Here is a 21,192-nt window from a genome sequence, read left to right as displayed (position 1 = left end):
TGCTTCCCCCTCTCTCTCTGCCTGCCTCACTGCCTACTTGCAATCTGTCAAATAAATAAATAAATAAATAAAATCTTAAAAAAAAAAAAAAAGACCCAGCCCTGAGGTTCCCTCCTCTGAGAAGATTTCAGAGCCTCCAGCAGGCTCTGCTAAGTCTCTCTCTCCCCATGGCTTCTGTAATCCCTCTGTTGACACGGGAGCAACAGCAGCTTTCTGCCTGGCACCACCACCAGTTACAACCTTCTTGAGGACATGTGAAGACTTGGCCTTTGCCTTTTCTTTAGTAGCTAACAGGGTGGAGATCCTGCACGAAGGAAGTTTGTGCGGTTTTCCAAGAAGCAGCTGTCTTTTGCACCCTAGATCTGTGCAGGAGAAGCCCCGGGATCCAGAAGCAGAGCTTGGCTGGGCACTCAGTCACCCCAGAAAACCTCCAACGTGGCAGGGTGACTCTGGGACCCGAAGAGTAGCACCCCCATGCTATGGCTCACCCCAGCTCTGAACTAGCCAGAGTCAGCCTACCCGTGGTGGGGGTTAATGAAAGAGCATTGAGAGTCTCAGACAGTTGTCAAGACTCCTATTCTTGGCATAAGACCCACGGGGTGCTAGGTTCCCCTTCGGGCGAAGAGTGAGTGCTATGAACAACACCCATCTGATTTCTGCCAATAATGAGAGGAGGGAGGAGGGGAAGACTGAGAAGGGGGAGAAGGGAGGAGGGAGAGCCACAGCTGCCATTTCCCAACACATCAGTTCCTCGATTAATTCTACACATACGATTTCTAACCCTCATCATCATCATCCCGGGCTTTGGTTTCTTTACAGCTGAGAATGAAAATCAGAGAAGTTAAGTTTATAGCCCAAGACGCACAGCAAGTTGGTAACATGTAGATCTGAGCATGTCACTGGCGGCTTTCAGGCCTCCAGCGAACCACCGGCGGGCTCAGAATACAAGTCGCCCTTTCCCTTGCCTGCCTCCCCACTCCTTCTGGCCCCGGCTTACCTCCCTGTCCTCATGAGGGGCTCCGTTCTTCCTGCCTCAGGGCCTTTGGGCTTGCCAATCCTCTCTGAGTGCTCTGGTTGTGTTCTCCCATTGTTGCTGGTTGTGCTCTGGTCCCAGGACAGACATCACCTCAAAGAGGCTTCTCCTCCATCTCACCTAGGGTGGCCTCCCCTACGCCGGTCTTTCTGACCCACACAGGCCCTTACCACGCAGCTCGGTTGGCCATCACTCATACTGGTTTGTAACTGCTCACACAGGATGCCGTCATTTTGCCATTCACTTGCTTTCTTGGTTCCTGGCCCTCTCCTCCTCTTCAAGGCCAGCTCAAGAGGCCGGGAGCCTCGTCGACCTTGCCACTGGCAAAACCCTGGGGCTGGATCCCAGCCTCGTGGCACCCAACAGGGACGAGCAAATGTGTGCGACTGGAGCGAACACCTCATTCAAAAGCCTGTGTTCCTTCTCCAACTCCTCTCTGCCAGGCTGTGTAGGGGCAGAGCTGTGCCTGTTCGTTTCGCCCTGCATACCCATTTTATTCTTTGAGCAGTGCACAAAATAGCAGCATGAACCTCATTTGCCTTTGGTATCTGTCCTAACTTTTCCCTAAGAATACGTTTCACACCCTCTTTGCTGCCTCCTGGGATGCCCAGCCACCTGCTCCAGATCAGACATCAACCCGGGCAGATTCCAACCGCCCATCTGACGCTTCTGGGGTCTTTCTCTCAGCTGCTGAGGATTAAGCCAGAAGTTCTAAATAGTCCACTCCCATTTGCAAAAGGGGCGGGGCTTCCAAAAAGGATGGTGCAAGCCTTTTAACATCCTTGGGGAATGCGGCAGCCCACAGTTAATGCCCAGGAACCGGGGCTCCAATGGTGTCAGGCTGCAGCCAGCTTCTCCCTGTGGTCAAGGTCCCCCTCGGTGGAGGAGCCCTGCAGGGTCTCACTTAGCGCCCGAACGAGAGGCGCGAGGCATGCCATTCTGCCTGGACTTGCTTGTTAATAGAATCCTACCCCCAGAGACGTGATGTGGAAAAATACTTGGCCTCTGACTCCACAGAAATTTCTTCCAATCCAGCGGTTCTCGATTTTGCCTACAACTTGAAATCTCCTGGCGAGATTTCCGCAATGCTGAGGCTGGGTCTCACCCCCCCAGAAGCAGCTCTAGGTTTAATTGGTCCAGGGTGGGAAAAGCTCTCCAGGGCGTTCTGATGCGCAGCAGCCGAGGTGGAAAAGCACCTGCTCTCATCACAGCATGGGGCGTGGTCTAGGATGCGTGGCTCAGATGCCACTGGGAGCTCACCAGTGGCAAGAATGTAGCCATTTTGGCCTGGAGACTCATAGCCACTGTGGAGCCATTCATCTCCCCGGGGAACATGCTGGGTAAACCACAGCTTCTTTCTGTAGAGATGCAGAGGCTTCCAGAACTTGCTGCTGCCTTCCCTTTGGGAACAAAGCTGACTGGCCTGGCTTCCCCCCACAGCAGGCAGCAGAGGCTTCTGTGGGCCTTCTCTGCATGGGTGAAGCAGCAGGGCAGGCTCGGCTCCCTCCCCCCAGCCCCCCTCCCCAGAGCTAGACCAGCCATTTCAGAAGACTAATGGTCTTAAGCTGCCCCTGTGGTAAGGGCGGGGGTGGGGTGGGGTGGGGTGGAGTGGGGTGGGGTGGGGGGAGGGTTCTCTTTAGTTTGTACATTGGCCTCCTGCCTGGGTCCCAGTTCTGATTATTCGTCTCTCCTCCCCCTTCCTGCACGTACTTGCTCCCTGGACCTAAGTCTTTGTTTTGTAGAATCTGTCTGGCAAAGTGAACATCAAATTGCATTACTCCTCTGCCTTAAAGCCTTCAGAGACTTCTCACCACAAGAGAACAAAGCTATTGCCTCTGTGATAACATCCTCTCCTCCCTCCTCCCTCTGCCTGTGGCCTCCTTTCCAATGCTCAGATATGCCGATTGGGATGCACTGCTGGGGGGGGGGGGGTTCCTGATTTGCAGCATTTGCCTATCTCCACGTGTCAATGCTCTCTCACAGCCGGCTTCAGGCTAACCACAGAACACGGGGTTGGAGGGTGTGTACACCCCGGCAAGTCCTGGCAAGCCCATTCCAGCCCAGGAGCCTCAGCCTCCACCCAGGCACGGACCAGGGACCCCGCCCCCACTCTGCACGTGGTGGTGGCTTTGACCATCACGTGGATCTCAGGCCGTCTGTGGGAGCTGCACTGAAAAGGGGCCCTTGAGCACGGGTCACTGTCCAAAACTACTTCTCTATTACCACTTTTCCTTCCCTCTCCTCTAACTAGAATGTGTTCTTGACGGCCGCGGGGTCATCTATGTGGTTTACTGCTGTATCCTCGGCTGGCAAAAATGCGGGCACACAGCAGGAGCTTAGTAAGGATTTGTTGGCTGACTGCATGACCCCCAGGGCCTGGATCTCTTTGCCCTCCCCTGCCAACCCCATAGCCCCCGAGGTTTGGAGTTCACGCCCTGGGGAAGGCACTTTGGGAAGTCAGTCTGGTATGGAGTTTTCCAAGGCTTCGTCCCCTACTCCCATCAGGACACCCCTACTCTCCCATCAGACCTTCCTCCTGCCCCGAGCACCTGCTGTAGGTGTGACACCAGCTGTCTGTCTGCTCTCCAGTCACTGGCGGCCCACCTCCAGGTCCCACCCCTGCCAGCACCAGGGGCACGTCCAGCTGCACCCCAAGCTGTGGGCACTTAGGCTCTGGCTCTCTGGGAGAAGGGGAACCCCCGGCCTGGAGCTGTCTGATAGAGCTCCCTCCTTTACCACTGGATGCTGACCTCCACTTAGAACTTCCCCTTTGGGGTTTTGCAAAATGTGATTGTTGTTTCTGCTCTGAAAACCTTCAGCACCAAGGAACCAAGATGTGGTTAAATAAACACCCCAGTTGCTGGGAGGCTGGGAATAGAGCAGGCGGAAGCCAGGATGACTGGGTTTGGTTCCAGGTGTCCCCATGCATGGCCCTGGACACAAGACACCTGGTGGCTCAGAGCCGCAGGACGGCAGCAACTGGGGACCTTAACTGAGGCCATCCAGAGATATTGACTCGAGGTTTATCACATGCCAGGCGCCAGGGACCCAGAGAGAGCCAAACAGCACTGTCCCTGCCCTCAACACAGCTCTCAGTCAGGACAGACAGGTGCTCAGCAGAGAATATGCAGGTGTGTATTATGAGAAGCACCAGGGACAGGTGGGAGTGGCCGGAAAGGGCTCTGAGAAGGAAGGCAGCCAAAGCCCGGAGGGCCCCTGGAGTAAAGAAGGGGGGTGGGGGGGGGGGGGTTCTGCATACAGATGGCTCAGCACAGGGCAGTGAATGGATCTGACCTTCTGAAGCTTCTAGGGCTGCTGTGGAGAACTGAGGGAGAGAGGGAGGGTGTGTTTGTCAAGGAACCTGCAGTCTGGGCTCTCAGCAGGTGCCAGGCACAGTGTGGTGCCCTCCCTCCCCTCCCGCCCTGGCATTCTGCAACCTCGACGAAGAACAGCAACAGAAAACTAGCAGGGCCATTTACAGAGACAAGGCAATACCCACAGCGGCAGAAATTAGGTTGCAGAAGAGGCTGGCGAAAATCTTTTTCCTGGAACTTCTTTAATGGCTGCAGCCCGTTGGGAGACAGTCATTCCGGGAGAAGGCAATGGCTGTCAGAGGGGGAGGCCCAGCCCCAGGAGCAGATGGCCTGCCTGGCATCCGGCCCTGGAGGCGGGGCAGCTCCCAGCAGAGCATAAGCAGCCCTTGATATGAACATGCCGCAGAACTTCGCAGAATGCCTAAACTGTGGCTGGTGCGGCCATGCCCCAGGTTTGACAAAGCTGAATTTCCCTGGCGTCCAAAAAGGATTTCTCCCTTTATTCCTTTGTTTAGTCACCGTTTCAGGGACCAAACTTTCTAGGTCTCAGTGTGCTCACCTGTAAAATGGGAATAATCCTACCACCACCAACCTCGGGGGACACTATGACATAAATGACCAAATGCATATGGGATGAGAGGCTCCCATCTGGGGTTTCCTAGAAGACAGAAAGCACTCTGTAACTGCCTGCCGTGAAGCTGTTTCCTCCAAAGGCACAGATGTCCTGCCTGCGGTCCAGAGCCCTGGCTTTATACTCCAGCCCTTCCAGAAACTGGTTTCCAGATTTCTTTGGGCCTCAGTTTCTCCACCTGTGAAACGGGTCACGGCACCTCTTCACTGGGGTTTGAGATGATGAGAACATGGATGTAAAGGTGTGCAGCTCAAGGCTGAGGTCCCTTGACTTTCCTGTCACATTCTCTACTGGCTTACCACCCCCCTCCCAAGAAGGTGAGGCTCATTCATGGACCCACACTGGGCAGGGACCTGGGAAATGGGCGGGAAACAAGCCTGTAGCCACCAATGCCTCGAAAGATGGGGACGGGTGCTGGAATGAAAAGCATTCCCTTCTACCAAGGACACCCCCACCTGTCACCTACAGGACTGTGGTACTTGGCTGGGACCTCTTCCCCTCCATGTGCCCATCTGCGGGGGGTGGGGGGATCACAAGGCCTCCCTCCCGGGGCTGTCAGGAGGTTAAAATGAACCACCTCTTTCTCGCCTGAAAAAGAGTGGAAAACATCAGCCTCTTTCTCACCTGCCCTTTCCAACGCCATGACAAAGCTCCATCAAAGGAGGGGCTGAAAGCCCCACTGAGGAAATGTTCTGCTCATTTTATTAGGAGAAATTCAGGAAACCCGGGATTTGAGGGAGGAACCCCATGTGTCGGGTGGACCCCATCCTGCCCTTCGATCGTCCTCAGACCAAGGGGGTGGGAGGGCGTTTGCCGGCCTGATCTGGGGAGTGGATGTGCTGTGAGTCCTCGTTCCTCCCCAGGGCGTCCCACTCAAGCAGCTGGGTGGCTCACTTCATTATCCACATTCACCCAAATCCTTCCTGCCAAGTTTTAGGACTTGAAAAAAAAATTCGCCCGGCACATTTGTCATCGGGCCCATGAGTGGGATCGTCAGGCTCCGCTTGGACCCCTTTGCCATAGCTAAAGTGGAAGCCTGACGGGCTCCGCTGGAATCCAGATTTAACCGTTTCCCTCCTCTTGCAGAGCGCCGGGCTGACTTTGTTCCTCTCCGTCGCTGGCAGGGCTCGCGTGGCACAAACAGTGTGCGGCGGGGACAGAAATAGAACATAACCGGCGAAGGGGGTCTAAAATTTCAGAGGGAGAGCTAGAAATAGACTTCTCATTTGTAAAACAGATCAATAATGCCTATCTCCCGGGGTCTTTTTGAGGGTTGATTGAGAGAATTTATGGAAAATAACCCGGCAGGATGCTTGTTGCCGAATCAGGCATTACTTAATAGCCAGTGCTGACAACTGATATTCACCTGGGCTCGCTGTTGGTCTAAGTGTGTTAGGCGCTAACTCGTTTCACCCTCACAACCACCCCCGTGAGGTGGGTCTGGCGATCTTCCCCATTTTTCCTATGAGAAAAGTGAGGCCCTAAGAGACTAAGCAGCTTGCCTGAGGTCACACAGACAGTAGGTTCAGAACTCAGTAGAACCTGAACGCAGCCAGGCTGGCTCTCAGGTGCACATTCTGGACCACGGTGTGATGGCATCGCGAGAGGAAGATGCCAGGCAATCATGTCACGGTGCTTGGTCAGGTGGTCCCCAAAGCTCCTTGCCCTGACCAGCTTCTCCCTCCGGTCTCCTGCCCCAGCCCATTCCTTCTCCCACCCTGTACACCAACCAAAGAAGAACATCTGGTTCTTCAACCCACCATCTCTGCCCCTGCCCGTGATTTGGCTCAGGTTCGACTCCTACCCTCTCCGAACTCTGGAGCCTTTCCTAGGGTCCCCCAGGCTGAGCCAGTGGCTTCCTCCCGAAGTCCTAATAACACTCCATTCCTGTTTCTTTTATCCTGGACTCATCGAAATCTGGTGTGAGTAGACCACGAGTTCTTTGAGGACAAGGGCTATGTTTTATTGATTCATCCTGGTGTCCTGTCCGTAGCAGCTAGGATGGCCTCCGTTCTGTAAATGCTGACTGATGAATGACAGAATGAATGAAGGAGGGAATTAAGTGGCTCGGGGGTAACAGAGACAACCGTGGGCTGGAACAGCCAGGGGAGAGCTCCTGGAGGTCCACAGGCCACACCTGCAGGCCCTCCAACTATTTTGAAAGCCTCTGATTCCCCCTAGTAAATTCCCTTTTGCCTTGCCTGGCTATGGAAGTTTCTGTCATTTGCACTGGATCCAAAGACTTCAACTGAGAGCTTGGGACTGCCGTTGGCCCCAAGGGATAGGAGAAGGAGGATAGCAAGGAGGACCCAAGCAGGGCGTTTGAGGTGATGGGGGACCCAGGAGAAGCTCGCGGGTGCCAAGACAGACTCATGAGACTCTGAGGAAGGGGGTGGCCCAGAGGAGGGCAAAAGCCAGCAGTGCTCAGCAGAGTGGGGACAGTGCGGACAGGAGCTAGACTGCAGGGGCCCTCAGATGCAGGAACGGAACCTGATTACACCCTCAGGGGTGTGGACGTGCTGAAGGTTTCTGGCTAGGCGTGATAAGCCAGAGGGACACACGCCTGTCACTGGAAGGCAAACTCAAGATTCAGAAGCATGATAGGAATTAGACGACTCATCACTGAAACCCAACCCCCATCTTAGTTTTTTTTTTTTTTTTAAAGCAGATCTCCAATAGAGGAGAAGATAAAATTACAATAATTTAAAAAAATTTTTTTTTAATCTTAGGTTTTTTTTTAAAGCAGATCTGCAATAGAGGAGAAGATAAAATTACAATAATTTTTAAACGGCCACAGAGGAAGTTTCCTTAACCATTTGATCATTTAATGTGCCTTTTGAAATGTGTACAACCTTGAACACAGAACAGCTTTGTGACCAGTGTATTTAACTCAGATGCTGCTGTCAGCCTCCACATTTTATTTATTTATTTACTTATTATCATAAGGAACCTATAAAATAGAAGAGCTTGTCTAGGTAGATAAGGCATTCAGTACAGATCACGGAAAGAAGATAAACTGGCCCCTCCCCCACCAGCAACAGCAGTGCTAACAGATCAGTACAGGGAGGGAGCATGGGGTGGGCTGGAGCCCTGGAGTCACTGGACCTGAATCCCGGCTCTGGCCTTTACTAGCCACAGGCCTCAGATGAGGGACTCAGCTGCTCTCTGACTCATTTTTCTCATCTGTAAAATGGGCACTGACAATAGCACCTACCTGCCAGGTTCCTGAGGGTGAGGTCAGGAATCCCCACAGGCCACGCAAGCTTTTGGTGTTGTATCATTGGGTATGATCTAAAAGTTACTTAACTATTATCTGCTGTAATCTTACACATTAGGGAATGGGCACACAGACATTCAATCAGATGTCAACCTTTGAGGGAAGAAAATTTGATCGGAGGCCCCTCTTTCATAACCAGGATGCTAAATTCTGATGATCTCACAGGAGAGGGAAATGGGGTGCTCTTTGGGTTTTAGAGAAGCGGTGGGCTCTGAGTGGCTTCTACTCAGAGGGGCCTCCACAAAGGACATTAGCAACCCCAAACTGGCCAGACATTACCTATCCAAGGCCTGCTTCTATTGTACGAGCCTGAAATAAATGTGCTGAGCCATTTATTCATTCATCATTGATTTGCCAGACCAGCTATATGTCAAGTCACCTAAGGATCCTATGAATAAAATAATTCCACTGCTCCAGGGAGGTCAGAGTGGGAAAAACTCCCCTCATCTCCCCATGACTCACAGCGTAGCCTCCCCACTCCGCACCCGGCGGAATGCCTGGGTCTCTAGTTCCGGGCCCCTACTCTGCCCAGTCCCTTCTGCCTGCCCATCCCCTATGTGACTCTGGTCTTGAGCCTACACACCTTCTCCCACATGTGCTCCCTCACGCCCTACTTACCCCTAGAGCCCACAGTGACCCCAAGCCACCACACCACCCACTTCTCCCTTCCGCACTGGAGAACCCTGCTGGGGTCCCTAAAGTGCACGCTTCAGGTTGGCTGGCCGAGCACCTGGTCTGTCTGCCTCTTCCTTTTGAGGAAGCACATGCTCCCAATGCCAAAATGCTCCTGGAGATAGAAGACAAGGGAAGTGGAGGCCACTGAGCTCTATTCCCACGTTCCCCACGTTCTGAGCTTCGCATGCCCTCAGGAGCTCGTTCGTGGATCATTTAAAAGAGCAGGATCCTAGAAAGGTCTGCCAGGTCATCCTGTCCCCCACTGGGCCCAGGAACTAGAAAGCCACCCCCTCCTTGCCCCTTCTCTTTCTTTTCTTGTCTGTGTACCCTCCTATTTTAAGACACCCTGGGAGTTCAAACTTCACGTCCTGACTATTCTACACAGTAGCACCGGGTTCTTTTTGTGTTTGTGTTGCAAGTGTCTGTGCATTTCTTATTTGTCCTGCTCTGCAAAAGCCAAAAAATTCTTCTTTGTGGAGCGAGGCTCTTTGTATATGTTTCGTTGTTGATTATTCCACCCCAGCTTCTTCCCAGGACTAGGACCAGGGCATTTTAGTACCAGCACAGTCCAAACCCTACCTTTGGTGTCTGAGAAAGTCACTCACTGTCTCAACTGCCTTCCTTACAAAAGAAGAATGAGAATCCCTTCCTTGCACAGACGTTTCCAAGTTTAAATGACAGTTAGCGTTGCACCTGCCTGAATGCTGGTTTTCTTCTTTGGGCTTCCCTTTCCCCTTCTGTACGTGTCAGGATGGTATGAGTTGAGTCATGTGAGAACATGCAAAGGAGGCTTGCACTTGGAAAGAATACTCCAGACAATCGTTTAGTTACATGCCAGATCACCTTCTGGGTTTCTGGTCTGTGTGTTTGGGTTTTTCTATCTCTGACTCACATCAGGCAGAGATAGAAAATCTGTGTCATCAATGGACTGTCATCACATCTGTGTCAACAATGGACTGAACCTCATCCACCCCGGGGCAGTGGGGGGAGGGTCATACTTGAAACATTTTTATTTGGGGCAGTGATGATGACTGTCCGCCTACCCAAGTCCGAAGGAATTCTGCATTCCCCCGGCTGTGAGCCAGATGGAACTCTTCCCTGCTCCAACATGCGAACTACGATGGCTCCCCCAGAGAAACCATCAGAGTAGCACCAGGCACGTGGCGGGACAACGGCCACCTTTGGCCCCTGCTGGTTCAGCAGCTCCCACTGCCACGGTCGGGGCTTGCTCCGCAGCCAGCCTGTGTCTACAGAGAAGGAAGGCAGACCCTGGCTTGGCCAATTTGCCCAAACTGGATGGTTTCAAAGACCCCACTTCGCATAATTCCTCAGAAGCCAAAGTTACTAAATCGTTAGAAAAATAGGTTATGTATGTATTGATTATAACAGAAATGTTATTTTATTGTAAAATGTATAACAACATGGGTAGAGGGGGATGGGTGAAGCAGGTGATGGGAATTCAGACGGGCACGTGTGATGAGCCCCAGGCGATGTATGGAAGTGATGAATCACTAAATTGTACACCTGAAACTAACATTACATTGCATCTTAACTACCTGGAAATTGCAATAAAAACTTAAAAGAGTTATAACCGTGTATTTTTCTCCTCTCTGTGCCAGCCGCTGGGCTTTGCCCTCTATACGCACAGTCTCAGCTCTCCTGGCTGGAAAAAGCTCAGAGCTCTCGATTCTGTGCAATTTTTTCAGGTGTCAGTTTATTCCTTCCTCATAAGTGCCCACTCTTAGCTTATGGAAGCCAAGTCTTCCTGGATCATGCCAGAAGTTCCTGACAAGTTTCTCTGTTTCTCATAGCAATGCCATCTCCTAAGATCCTTGCTTCTGTGACTACTTAAAAGGGAATCCTTCTTTGGGATTGCTAAGTCTTTTGGATCGCTGGTGATTTTTCATCTTTTGTTCAGCTTTTCCAAAGAAAGTCAAGATTTGTTCAGTACTAGAAATTGGGAGATGATTGGGAGGGTGCCGGGGGGGGGGTTCTTGCCCAAAGTTTTCAGTCTAGATGAAGGAAAAGGCTTAGCGTTACTCTAAGTAGCTACCTTAGTACACTGTGAAGGAGTAATTAATGTTCCTGGTGCATTCATGAAGAGAAAAAGCATGCCACCAAATCTTTCTCTATATATAATATTTTAAAATGCACACACCCACGTCCACACACATAATTTATGTATGTTTAAAAAGGGAATGTGGGTCATTCTGAAAAATGGAAAAATACAGACAAGCCTAAAGGAAAATAAAATCTATCCATAACCTCACTATCCAGTGATAACCAGCATGAACATTCTATCTCCTTCCTGGTTCTTCCTCTCCACATATATTAATATTTGTTTGTTATTGCTAACAGTTTAATTATAAATGTATAGTTATGACTTTCAATTGTAATTATAATTTATAGCATGCTGCATGTTTCATTTCGGATCCTGCTTTCGATTCCTTAGCTTCTTTCCACAAACAGTTGCTCACTGGAAGAACACTGCCACCTCCTTTCAGAGTCCCTCTGAGAGTGAATGGGGGCAAAGTCTGAGAAAGCCCCCAGCACAGGGCCCAGCACCTGGGAGGTACCTAAGAAGTGATTAAGCATGGCACTCAGACCCATATTCCCTTCCTGAACCCAGAGCAGACATTACTAATCAATCACAGCTCCCTGCTCTGCCGAACACCAGGCAGCCTATGAGCCTTTTTTTTCAGCACCATACTCTGGACAGCCACAGATTATATTCCTACCTGTATTATATTCCCTGGCTGTGTGATACCTGGTCCTTCGGATTTTCAGTCCCCAATTTCCCCCTAGGATGATGTCACTGCTACTTGGATCAGCCATCCTCCTGCATTTCATGGATCAGTAGCTGACTCTTTTACACTTAATTTGGGTGTTCCCTACAAAGCAATGTGGAGCTAATGCAGTCAGGTTGCCAAAATCAGGGTCTGGCTTCAAAAACTCTAGGTGTCCAGTGGATGAGAGATTCTTCTGCTACACAATGGTGGCCACGCAGAATTTAGTTTAAGACTGGTCCATCTCCATTCCTGCACCATCAAAAGCACGTTATCTCACAACCCTCAAAACAGCAACATACTGAAGCCACGGGTGCTCCTTAGTATCACAAGATGCCTGGGGCCATCCAGTCTCCTGAGCACTGAATCTCAGTAAAGCCTTCCCAGCGGAAGGATAATTAAATTCCAAAGTGGGCCCGCCCTGAAGCTGTTCAACTAGAAAATTACAAGCCACAGCAACGATGTATTTTCATAAAAATGTGCAAAAGCAAATCCAGCATCAACCAGCTCGAGACAGAGGGGGATAAACAATTTGATGCATTTTAACACCTAATTTATCATACTGCTAACATCTCTCTTTGGGCACTTAGCGCATTCCCCTCCCAGATGCCTGCCTTATCTAGCCTGCTAAACCGAGGGGTTCTGGAAGGCAATGCCTTACTCACATCGCAGGGTCTCATGGGAGCCTGCGAGCAACTGTGGTGCCTGCAGTCATGGCTGGCAGAAGAGAAGCAGGTCATGCAGCTCTGTCGCCAGCACCTGTGGGCTGTGGGCTGCATGACCACACCAACATCACCCCCAGCCCCATCCCTACTGTCCTTGTTTCTCTGTGGAGGACAATTCCCAGGGGTGTTCTCCACTCAGCCTCTGGGACAGTCACTCTCTGCTGGCTCGTCTCACTCCTGCATCCCACCCATGTGGCTGTCCCAAGCAGAGTTGGGGACAGTGGAGCAAGGCCAAGTCTCTAGCTGGGCCCATGGTCACCAGCTTTCTTTCTGTAGGCAAAGAAAAATGTCCCCTGGATACACGGGAGTACCATCTCTCCTCAATAATATTTCCTTTCACCTTTCAATACTCAGTCTAGCCTTCCTCGGCACACAGCCTATTTTCCAAGCTGGGAGGCCTCTGAAAGCAGAAATCCAGGGCAGAAGGATTGAGACCTACAACGTCCTTTTATTATGGTTTTCTACAACTCCTTATCACATCCCTGAGATGTTGTATATTCGGAATATCACTCATCTCCTAAAATATTCCAGATTAGGAAAACAACATAAAATAAAAAACAACAAAAATTCTTTATATTGCACAGAAGAGCCTTCCCAAGGTGTCTCCAGCACCATCTCCAGGTGCATCCCAGCCCCTATCCCAATTACACCAAGGTCAGTGTTGCCAGGTCAGCAAGGCTGGTGTGATTTCTTATTATGAATTTACCTGTGCAGATTAAATAATCATCCCAAAACTGACAGAACATCACAGGACTGCAGAAGTAAGTGTGCATCTCCTTCCCTCTCAAGACATCACCACTAACTTGTCCTGACTCCTGGGATAATCACTGCTTCACTTTCTTTACAGCTTAACCACCTATGCAGGTAGGTAAATGATGATCTGTTAAGTTTTGCCCGTGTTTGAACTTTTACATGAATAGACTTATCCTGACACTTTTTTCCCTGGGTCTTGATTGTTTCTTTTATTTGGCATGCTTGGGGAGCTCATCCACGTAGATATCTGGAGTCCTTTTTCACTACCGTATACTATTCTGCCTGAAGACTCTTTTATGATGTGTTTATCCATCTTCCTATGGACAGGCATTTGGATTGTTTCCAATGTGGGTTTGTTACAAGTCTTGTTGCAATGGCCATCCTTGTGTGGCTCCTGGTGCTCATAGGCAAGAGGTGGGACCAATTTACACTCTTCCTTAGAGATAAGAGCCTTCCTTTGCCCACAACCTCACCACCACTTGGTAATGTCAGACTTCAGATTTGCCAGTCAAATTGGGTGTGCAATGGTATTTCAATTCCCATTTTCCCCATTACTGATGAGTTTGAGTGTCTCTGGCACATTATAAGCCTTCTGGGCTACACCACCTCACGCCATGGTGATCCCATTCTAGAGTCCCTCTCCCTCCTCTCAGCCGGTGAGCTCCTGCTCATTCTGCAACACCCAGCTCAGATGAGACTTTTTGGGTGATAACATCCTTTTGGTTCACACTTCTTCTCACTGAGTTCCCACGGCCCTGGGCTCCGTGGTGTCGAGCGCCCCGTCACTTTGGGCTGGGATAACCTGCTTCCTTGCTGTCTCCGCCAGTCGGCGGCCGCCTCCCTCGTTTCCCTCACTTGCGTCCCGCAGAGCCGCACTTGGCCCAGGACGTCTGCTCATTATACCTGCTGATGCATTTCATCGGCTTTAGAGAAAAACGGATTATTTCCAGTACAGGGTAGTTCAGACTTAGGGAGAAAGGAGGTTTGGATTTAGATAAAAAGAAAGGTCTGTACTCCTTATAAGATCAGTGTGCGTCCGACTGGTGCCCAAGGTAGATTACTGGAACGCTGGACAGGCGCTCATCCCTGTGGGTTCCAGTCTCTGACTTTGGGCTCCAAGCCCTGGGTCCCCTCTGGCTCCAAGGGCCCAGTGTGGACTCCAGCCTCATTCTCACATCGGTGACCATGCCTGTGGCTCCCGCAGCTGGCCCCCAGACAGGGAGCCCCAGGACCGACTCCCCAAGACAGGCCCTCCCCCAGTGCCCACTCCTTTCCTATTTGTTCTCACCACTCCCTCTGCTGTCACCCTCCCCACCCCGCCCATGCTACCCCAGACTTGGACTCTTGCAACAGCCTCTAGCTCAACACCCTGCTCCCAGCCTCTCCCACTCAAATCTGTGCTGACACAATCCCCAGCTTTCTATTGTGTTCACAAAAGTTGTCCACTGCTCTGCTCCCACAAATGACTCATTCGGCCTCAGTCCTCACCTAGCCAGCCCCTCTCCTGCCCCTCCCAGCCTCTTTACTCTGCCCAAGTCTCCCGTCCCAATAGCCTCTGCTCTGGGGTCTTCCCAGCGTGCTCCAACTGCCGGGGCCCTGGTGAGGGTGGGGTGGTGAGTGGGCCCACAGTGAGCTGAGGCCACAGATGACGTGAGCATGCCTGGGAGCACCCGAGAGAAGTCTGGAGCAGAGCAGCAGGACGTGCAAGCAATTCCAAAACAGGACTGCAGGTAACCAGGGTGGGGATGAGAGAGTGACCCAGCTCCCAGGAGGAGGGAGGGGCAGGGAGGAGAGGACTGGGAGGGGCAGGCAGGGCCATCTGCCAGCTTCCTGAAGTCTGTGGCCTCCACATCCTCCCGGTGCATTCTCAGGATCTCATCGAGCATGCAGGACCAAGTGCCCTATAGAAGCCAGAAGGCAAGGACCTGCCTACCTAGGGAGCATCCACTTAACCAAAGTCGAGTCCATTCCGCCCAGAGATTCTTTCATAAGAAAGCGTAGCATCAGTTTTAAAGCTGAGGACCCTGAGGGTCTCAGAGAAGTGAGGTTGTTTGCTAGCAGAAAAGTCAGAACTCGACTTTGGATATACCTGACCTTGAACTTGTGCTGTGCTCATTTCATCACACTACCCTAGAGGCCTGGCTCCTAATGCTGGCTCCAATTCCCCACCAGCCACGTGATTTCTTGGAACCTGCCCCACCTCTCCCAGGGAGGGGGAGAACATGAAAGAGAAGGTGGGTGTCCATAGCACTTGCCAACGGTGTCCCGCTATACTGACGCTACCTCCGTCCCCTCTTGGAAAGACAAGTGTGAATAAGTGAGAATGAATGAATGCAACCATGAACCCACTCTCTCTGTTCCCTTGGGCTTCGTGGCTGAGGTCTCACCTCCTCACCGTGACACAGATAGAAACAGTGACTCTGGCTTCTCAGGGGCCCCCAAGCTCCTCACCCCAGAGCTGCCCACGACGGAAGCCCCAAGAACGTTTTTTAAGTGAATAAAGGACCACATGCGTGAGTGAGAATAATGAACATAGATAGCACTTTCCTTGCAACAGACCAGCATTAACACTCACGAAAGAGGAGCCCATCTTCACAGGAGACTGCAAATGGGCTGCCCCCAACTCCATCCTCCCTTTCATCCGGAGTGATAGACTTTGACCTGAGCACAGGGCTGTCTAGGCAGAGACCAACTTCCCCAGGCTTGCCTGTGGCTAGGTGTGGCCACATCACTGATTTAGGTCGGTGGAATGCGAGCGTTGGTGATGTATGCAACTTCCAAGACACCCACTTTGAAACAATTTGCTTGTTTTACACTTGCTCTCTTTCTTCTTCCCCCGAACTTGGAAGACAGAAATGGCGATGGCCCAGCTTTGGTCGTGATCCCATACTTATGGGGGTGGTGGAGCAACAGAGGGGAAGGAACCTGGGCCCCTGAACGACTGCGTGGAGCAGGCTAGGTCACCAACTTGGCCCACTTACCCCTGGACTGCTAAGGGAGAGGGAGTCTGAATCTTCATCTCAAAAAAGCCACTGTGTTTGGAGGTCTCTTTTCACATTGCTTGGTCTGTACCCAGACAAAGCCAGACTCATTACCAACTTTCCTCACATGTGTAGCAGCAAGCAGATCTGGGTTCAGATCCAGACTAACTCTGACTTTGGGCTGCTGACCTCACTGTTTCCTCCTCTGTAAAATAGGGAAACAACAGGACCTGCAGGGAGAATTAAATGACATTGGATACGCACAACAAAGCCAGCTGTTGTCCTTATCATCACATCAAAATGTTTTCCTATCAGCCAGCCAGGCCACCCTGGGCGTGGCCTCCTATGCCAGAGGAAGTAGCTTTTATGTTGGTCCCCTGTGTGATTAGCTATGATCTTCCTGCCACAACTGATTTTCCCATCCTCACATCCATTTTAAAGCAAGAACCCCGAAAATCATGGTAATAAGAACCGCAGGGTAAAGTTCAGATGCATGTAAGATTCTGGAATATTTCCCAAAGCATCGATTTTCTTTAAAATATATATATTTATGTGTGTGTGGTTTTTTTCCTCCTAGAAAAGACAAAGCCCCACGAGCCTGGAGGGCTGCTAAGATCACACCCATAAAGCTACACAAAGGAACAGAAGGACTGCCTGTCATTAATCTGATGCCCACGCAGCTCTCAGTCCTTCATTTCTTCACTAACAGAGTTGTTGAGCGTGTTGTCGGGGCCGCGCACTCGCTGAGGCTCCAGGGACACATCTGAATTAAATAAAGTCCCTACCTTTGTGGAGATTTCGATCTAGTGCCAGAGCCAGAATACTTACCTAATAAATATCTTCTGAGCCGTGTCAAGCACCTGGAGAAACACTGTCAAGGTGAAGGTTCAGAAGGATATTCTGCCCCACCCCTAACAACACAGAATTTCTTCCCACACTACGGGTCATACTAGATACTAGATTCAAGACTGCTGTGAGATTTTTTCCCAATGATCACGAGCGACCAACAGGTGCATGAAAGGTGCTCAATCTCACAGTCAGCAGGGAAATGCAAATTGAAACACAATGAGCTCTTAAGTCACACCACTCAGAATGGCGCATCTCAAAAAGACAGGTGACAACAGGTGACAAGGAGTCAAGAATCTAGAACCTTGAGCTCTATTGGTGGGATTGTCCATTGGGGCTGCCACTAAGGAAAACAGTATGGCGCTTCTTCAAATGCTAAAAATAGAACTACCCTAGGATCCGGCAATTCCCCTTCTGGAAATATATCCCAAGGCAATGAAAACTATGGGAAAGAGACATCTGCAACCCGTGTTCACTGCCACATTATTCACGATAGCCAAGCCATGGAAGCAGCTGACGCGTCCACTGATGGAAGAATGGATAAAGACGGTGTGGGGGATATATACCAACATACACAATGGAATATTCCTCGGCCATAAAAAGAAGGAAATCCTGCCGTGTGTGACAAGATGGATAGACTTTATGGGCACTGCGTTCAATACTGTACCATCTCACTTATATGTGGAATCCAAAAAAAAAGAAAGAAAAATAGAAAAACCAAACTCATAGCAAAAGAGATCAGTCTGTGGTCACCAGAGGGGAGGGGGTACCGGAGAAGGGGACCAAAGGGTACACACTTCCAGTTACAAGAGAAGTAAGTCCCAGGCAGCGAGGAAGCTGAAGTTAGCATTGCTGTGCAGCATACAGGCTAGGTGTTAAGATCCTGAGGGGGCTTGTCACAAGGAAAACACCTTTTTCTACTCCTATACTTTTTGTTACCGCTGTGTGAGGTGGTGGATGCTAGCCGAACTTGCTGCGGTGATGGGTTTTCACTGAAGGGGGGCGGTCAACAGCTACGTGGTACGCCTCTGCCTTCCGCCGCACCGTGTGTCAATGGCATGGACTAAATCTGGACAGCGACAGCAAGAGTTGGGTCAGAGACGACTTTAGAACCTTAAGTGTTACTGCTGCCAATAACATTGCAGAAATGACCGCCCAGGGGGCCCACGGAGGCACTTAGCTCCCAGCAGTCCCAGCGTCCAGAATGCGATGATGAACAGAAGTGACATCCTGGCTTCCCTAATTAAACCGGATCAGCCCCTCCCACCCTCCGCCCCTCTTCCTGCAATTTCCTGCAGCTGTGCCGGAAACACGCTGATTCTGGGGATGTGAGACAGGTATTGGCCTTACTCAAACGAAGTTAGAAGATTCTATGGAAATGGCTATTCCTCCAACATCACTTCTGTCCCACCTGAAAATAATTCCCTATGCTTGGAGGCAGGCAACCTCCAGAAGTGATTTTTTAATGGCAAAGCAGTTCTATAAAAGGCCAAGAGATTAAGCACCTTCATTAGCATGCATAGTCTCTTCAGAGACCTCTTCTGCTCTGAACAGGCCCTCACGCCAAAGGGCCCCTCAGAGGCCACTGTCCAGATCAATATTTGGAACAGGCCTTCTGGGAAATCACTAATGGTCTGTAGAAGGCACATGGCGTGATTTTTAGGACCATCCATTAATGAAGAGCTTCCCAGCTGTCCCACGATTCCAGAACAGGCAGGCCAAGGGGCCAGATGTTGCTGCGATGGACTCGGATTCTGTGTGGAGGCGCTCCGAGCTCGGCCTTCCAAGCCTGGTCTCTTTCTTACCGCACAGAAAAGGGCGTGTGTTTGCCTTTCTTCCCAACTGGGGAGGGGTGGTGGGGCATTGCCTACCTGCAGACCACCTGAAGGAGCACAGGGGAGGGCCTGGCCTCCAGCTGCTCCCCTGCCTCCTCCCAGGTGCCAGCCAGGTTTGCCGCAATGGCCAGGGCACAGGAGAGTTCAGGCCATCTGGGAAGGTTTCGCTGTATCTGGACACACCATCAGAAAAGGGGAAGAGAAGGCACGCTCATCTATTTCTAGCATGACTCTTGACTGCAGGGGTGTGCACACACCTGGGATGGGGGAAATGTTGAAGAGAGCTCGACTGTCAGTCTCCTGCAGGGATGGTCCACAAACTGTCCACATTTACTAGTCGGTACGATGAACTTGGAGATGCCAAACTACCACAACACCGCAAACGCAACTTGTAAGGCCCCCGGGGCTGGTGGCGCTTGGGACAAGGGAGGTCCAGTGACAACCTTAAATAACATGAAAGCACATGAGGGCAAGGTTCTTTATTCCAGTCTGGGGGCACGGGAAGGAGGGTCCCAGGGAGGTGCTGTTTTAAATATGTCTCAAATGCAAGCCGATCTCCAGGACACGGGGAGTTGGCGGGGCTGTGGGCTCGGGGATCTGGGGCTAGCCCAGTGGGGAGCGGAAGTTAGCACTATGGCTGGCTTTTCTCCTGTGGCATCTGATACCAGTTTTTCTATTTCCTGAGTTAGAATAACGTTTCCTCTTAAAATAGATTTGAAATGAAAAAGAAAGCAAGTCAAAGACAGCTCGAGGAAATCACATTGAACTCAAAGGGCTGCAGTGAAAATCACACGGGTGACGTGTGAACACCCGACGTGTGGGCGACACAGGTCTCCTGAGGACGTGCCAGCTCTTTCTCTGCGGTAGACCCACAGAACCGACCAGGCCCTGCGGGGTCTCCAGGTCCCCCGGGTCCCTGCCCAGCTGCTCGCTGCCACCTTTGGGAAGCCCTTGAGGACTCATGGGAGACTAGAGATGCGGAAAGGAGGCATGGGGCAGGGATGACTCGAATGAGAGGTGGTCAGGTAGCAGGCGAACCTCCAAAATGCTCTTGGGAGGAAGAAGCAAAAGGCCCTGTGCCGATGAGGCCAGCTCTAGCGTGGGCTCCAGGCCTGTCCTGTCACTGGCCAGCAGGTTCTAGTCCAGACCCACGTAACCATGGCTCAAAGCCGCTCCAGCCACCGGCAGAGTCAGCCAATCCCTCCGCTCTCTTACGCCTAGTCCACATTCCCCCCACTGGTCATGGAGCCCTTGATGGTTTCCTGGCCTGCCAGCCGACTTCTGGCTTCCTGGGAACGAGGACCTTGGTGTACTTCGCTCAGACTCTCCAGCGCCTGTTGCTGTTACCTACGTCTCTGAGAGGGAATGCATGACCCTAATGTCTGTGCCTCAGTTTCCCATCTGTAGAGCCAAGAGTTGGAACTAGCTCATCCTTTGGGTGCTTTCCAACTTGTCAGAGTCTGCCACTGTTAATACAATTCTCCTAGCTTTCTGCTTCCCCTTCATTTCACCATGGCTTCTAGTGATATGTTCACCCCCCAAAAAAGAGCAAATTTTATGTACAACCACAAAATTAAATGACCTAAGAGGAAAGAGTGAAGGAAGAGCCTGTTCCACAAGGGGGATATGGCAAGAGTCTGGCCAGCCAGGAACCCCAGAGAGGATCCACGGCAACCTTCATCCTCCCCCCAAGATGCCCCCCTCGCTGCCTGAAGGACAAAGGACAAAGTAGCCAGTACAGACTGCCATGAGGAAGGCCCAGAGTTCTCCAGAAGAAGCCTCTCCTCACAGACCCAACAGAGGCCTTGGAGAGAGAGAGCAATTCTATGCAGGCACAGTGATATCATTTAGATTCTTTTCAAAGGCTTTGCAAGGGAAAATATTTAAAGAGACAGCTGTGATGCGGTTTTGGACCTGGATGAAGCAGGAGACAGGGAGTGGAGCTAGCAGAGGGTTTCTTTAGTCAGATGAGGCTCTCCCACCTTCCTATACCCGTGTGCTGGGCTCCATCTTATGTAACACTTTTTTTTTTTTTTTTCCTGGAAGGAGAACAGCATGAACTTTCCAAGTATGCAGATGGCTCTAAGTTCTTCTGGGTGGTGAAATGCCAAACGGATGGCAATAAACGATCAGGAATTTATTGAGAATGCGGAAGAGGTGAGATGGGCACACAGTGATGAATTTAAGAGAAATGGTTACAATTTTATGGGCTCCATGAGGCTTCTGAGCTTGGGTATCGTCCCAACGGGCAGCTACAGCTGGGCTGGCATGATCAGAGCCCACACTGGAGTTGGACACCCATGTGTGTGGAGGGGTGGACAATGGACCACTGGCTC

At 51.1% G+C, this 21,192-nt stretch overlaps 1 protein-coding gene across 3 annotated transcripts in view; it reads right to left on the bottom strand.

Annotated features, from left to right (window-relative positions):
* The window catches only part of MGLL (monoglyceride lipase), a 224,369-nt gene that overhangs the window by 66,593 nt on the left and 136,584 nt on the right, over positions 1-21,192 (bottom strand). The window lies entirely within an intron of this gene.

The sequence above is a fragment of the Mustela putorius genome, unplaced genomic scaffold (assembly GCF_011764305.1).
Source record: "Mustela putorius furo isolate JIRA1106 unplaced genomic scaffold, ASM1176430v1.1 tig00003850_pilon_pilon_pilon, whole genome shotgun sequence".
Lineage (NCBI taxonomy): Eukaryota > Metazoa > Chordata > Mammalia > Carnivora > Mustelidae > Mustela > Mustela putorius.
Note: the sequence above shows the minus strand (reverse complement) of the source record. Positions and strands in the feature narration are given on the sequence as shown.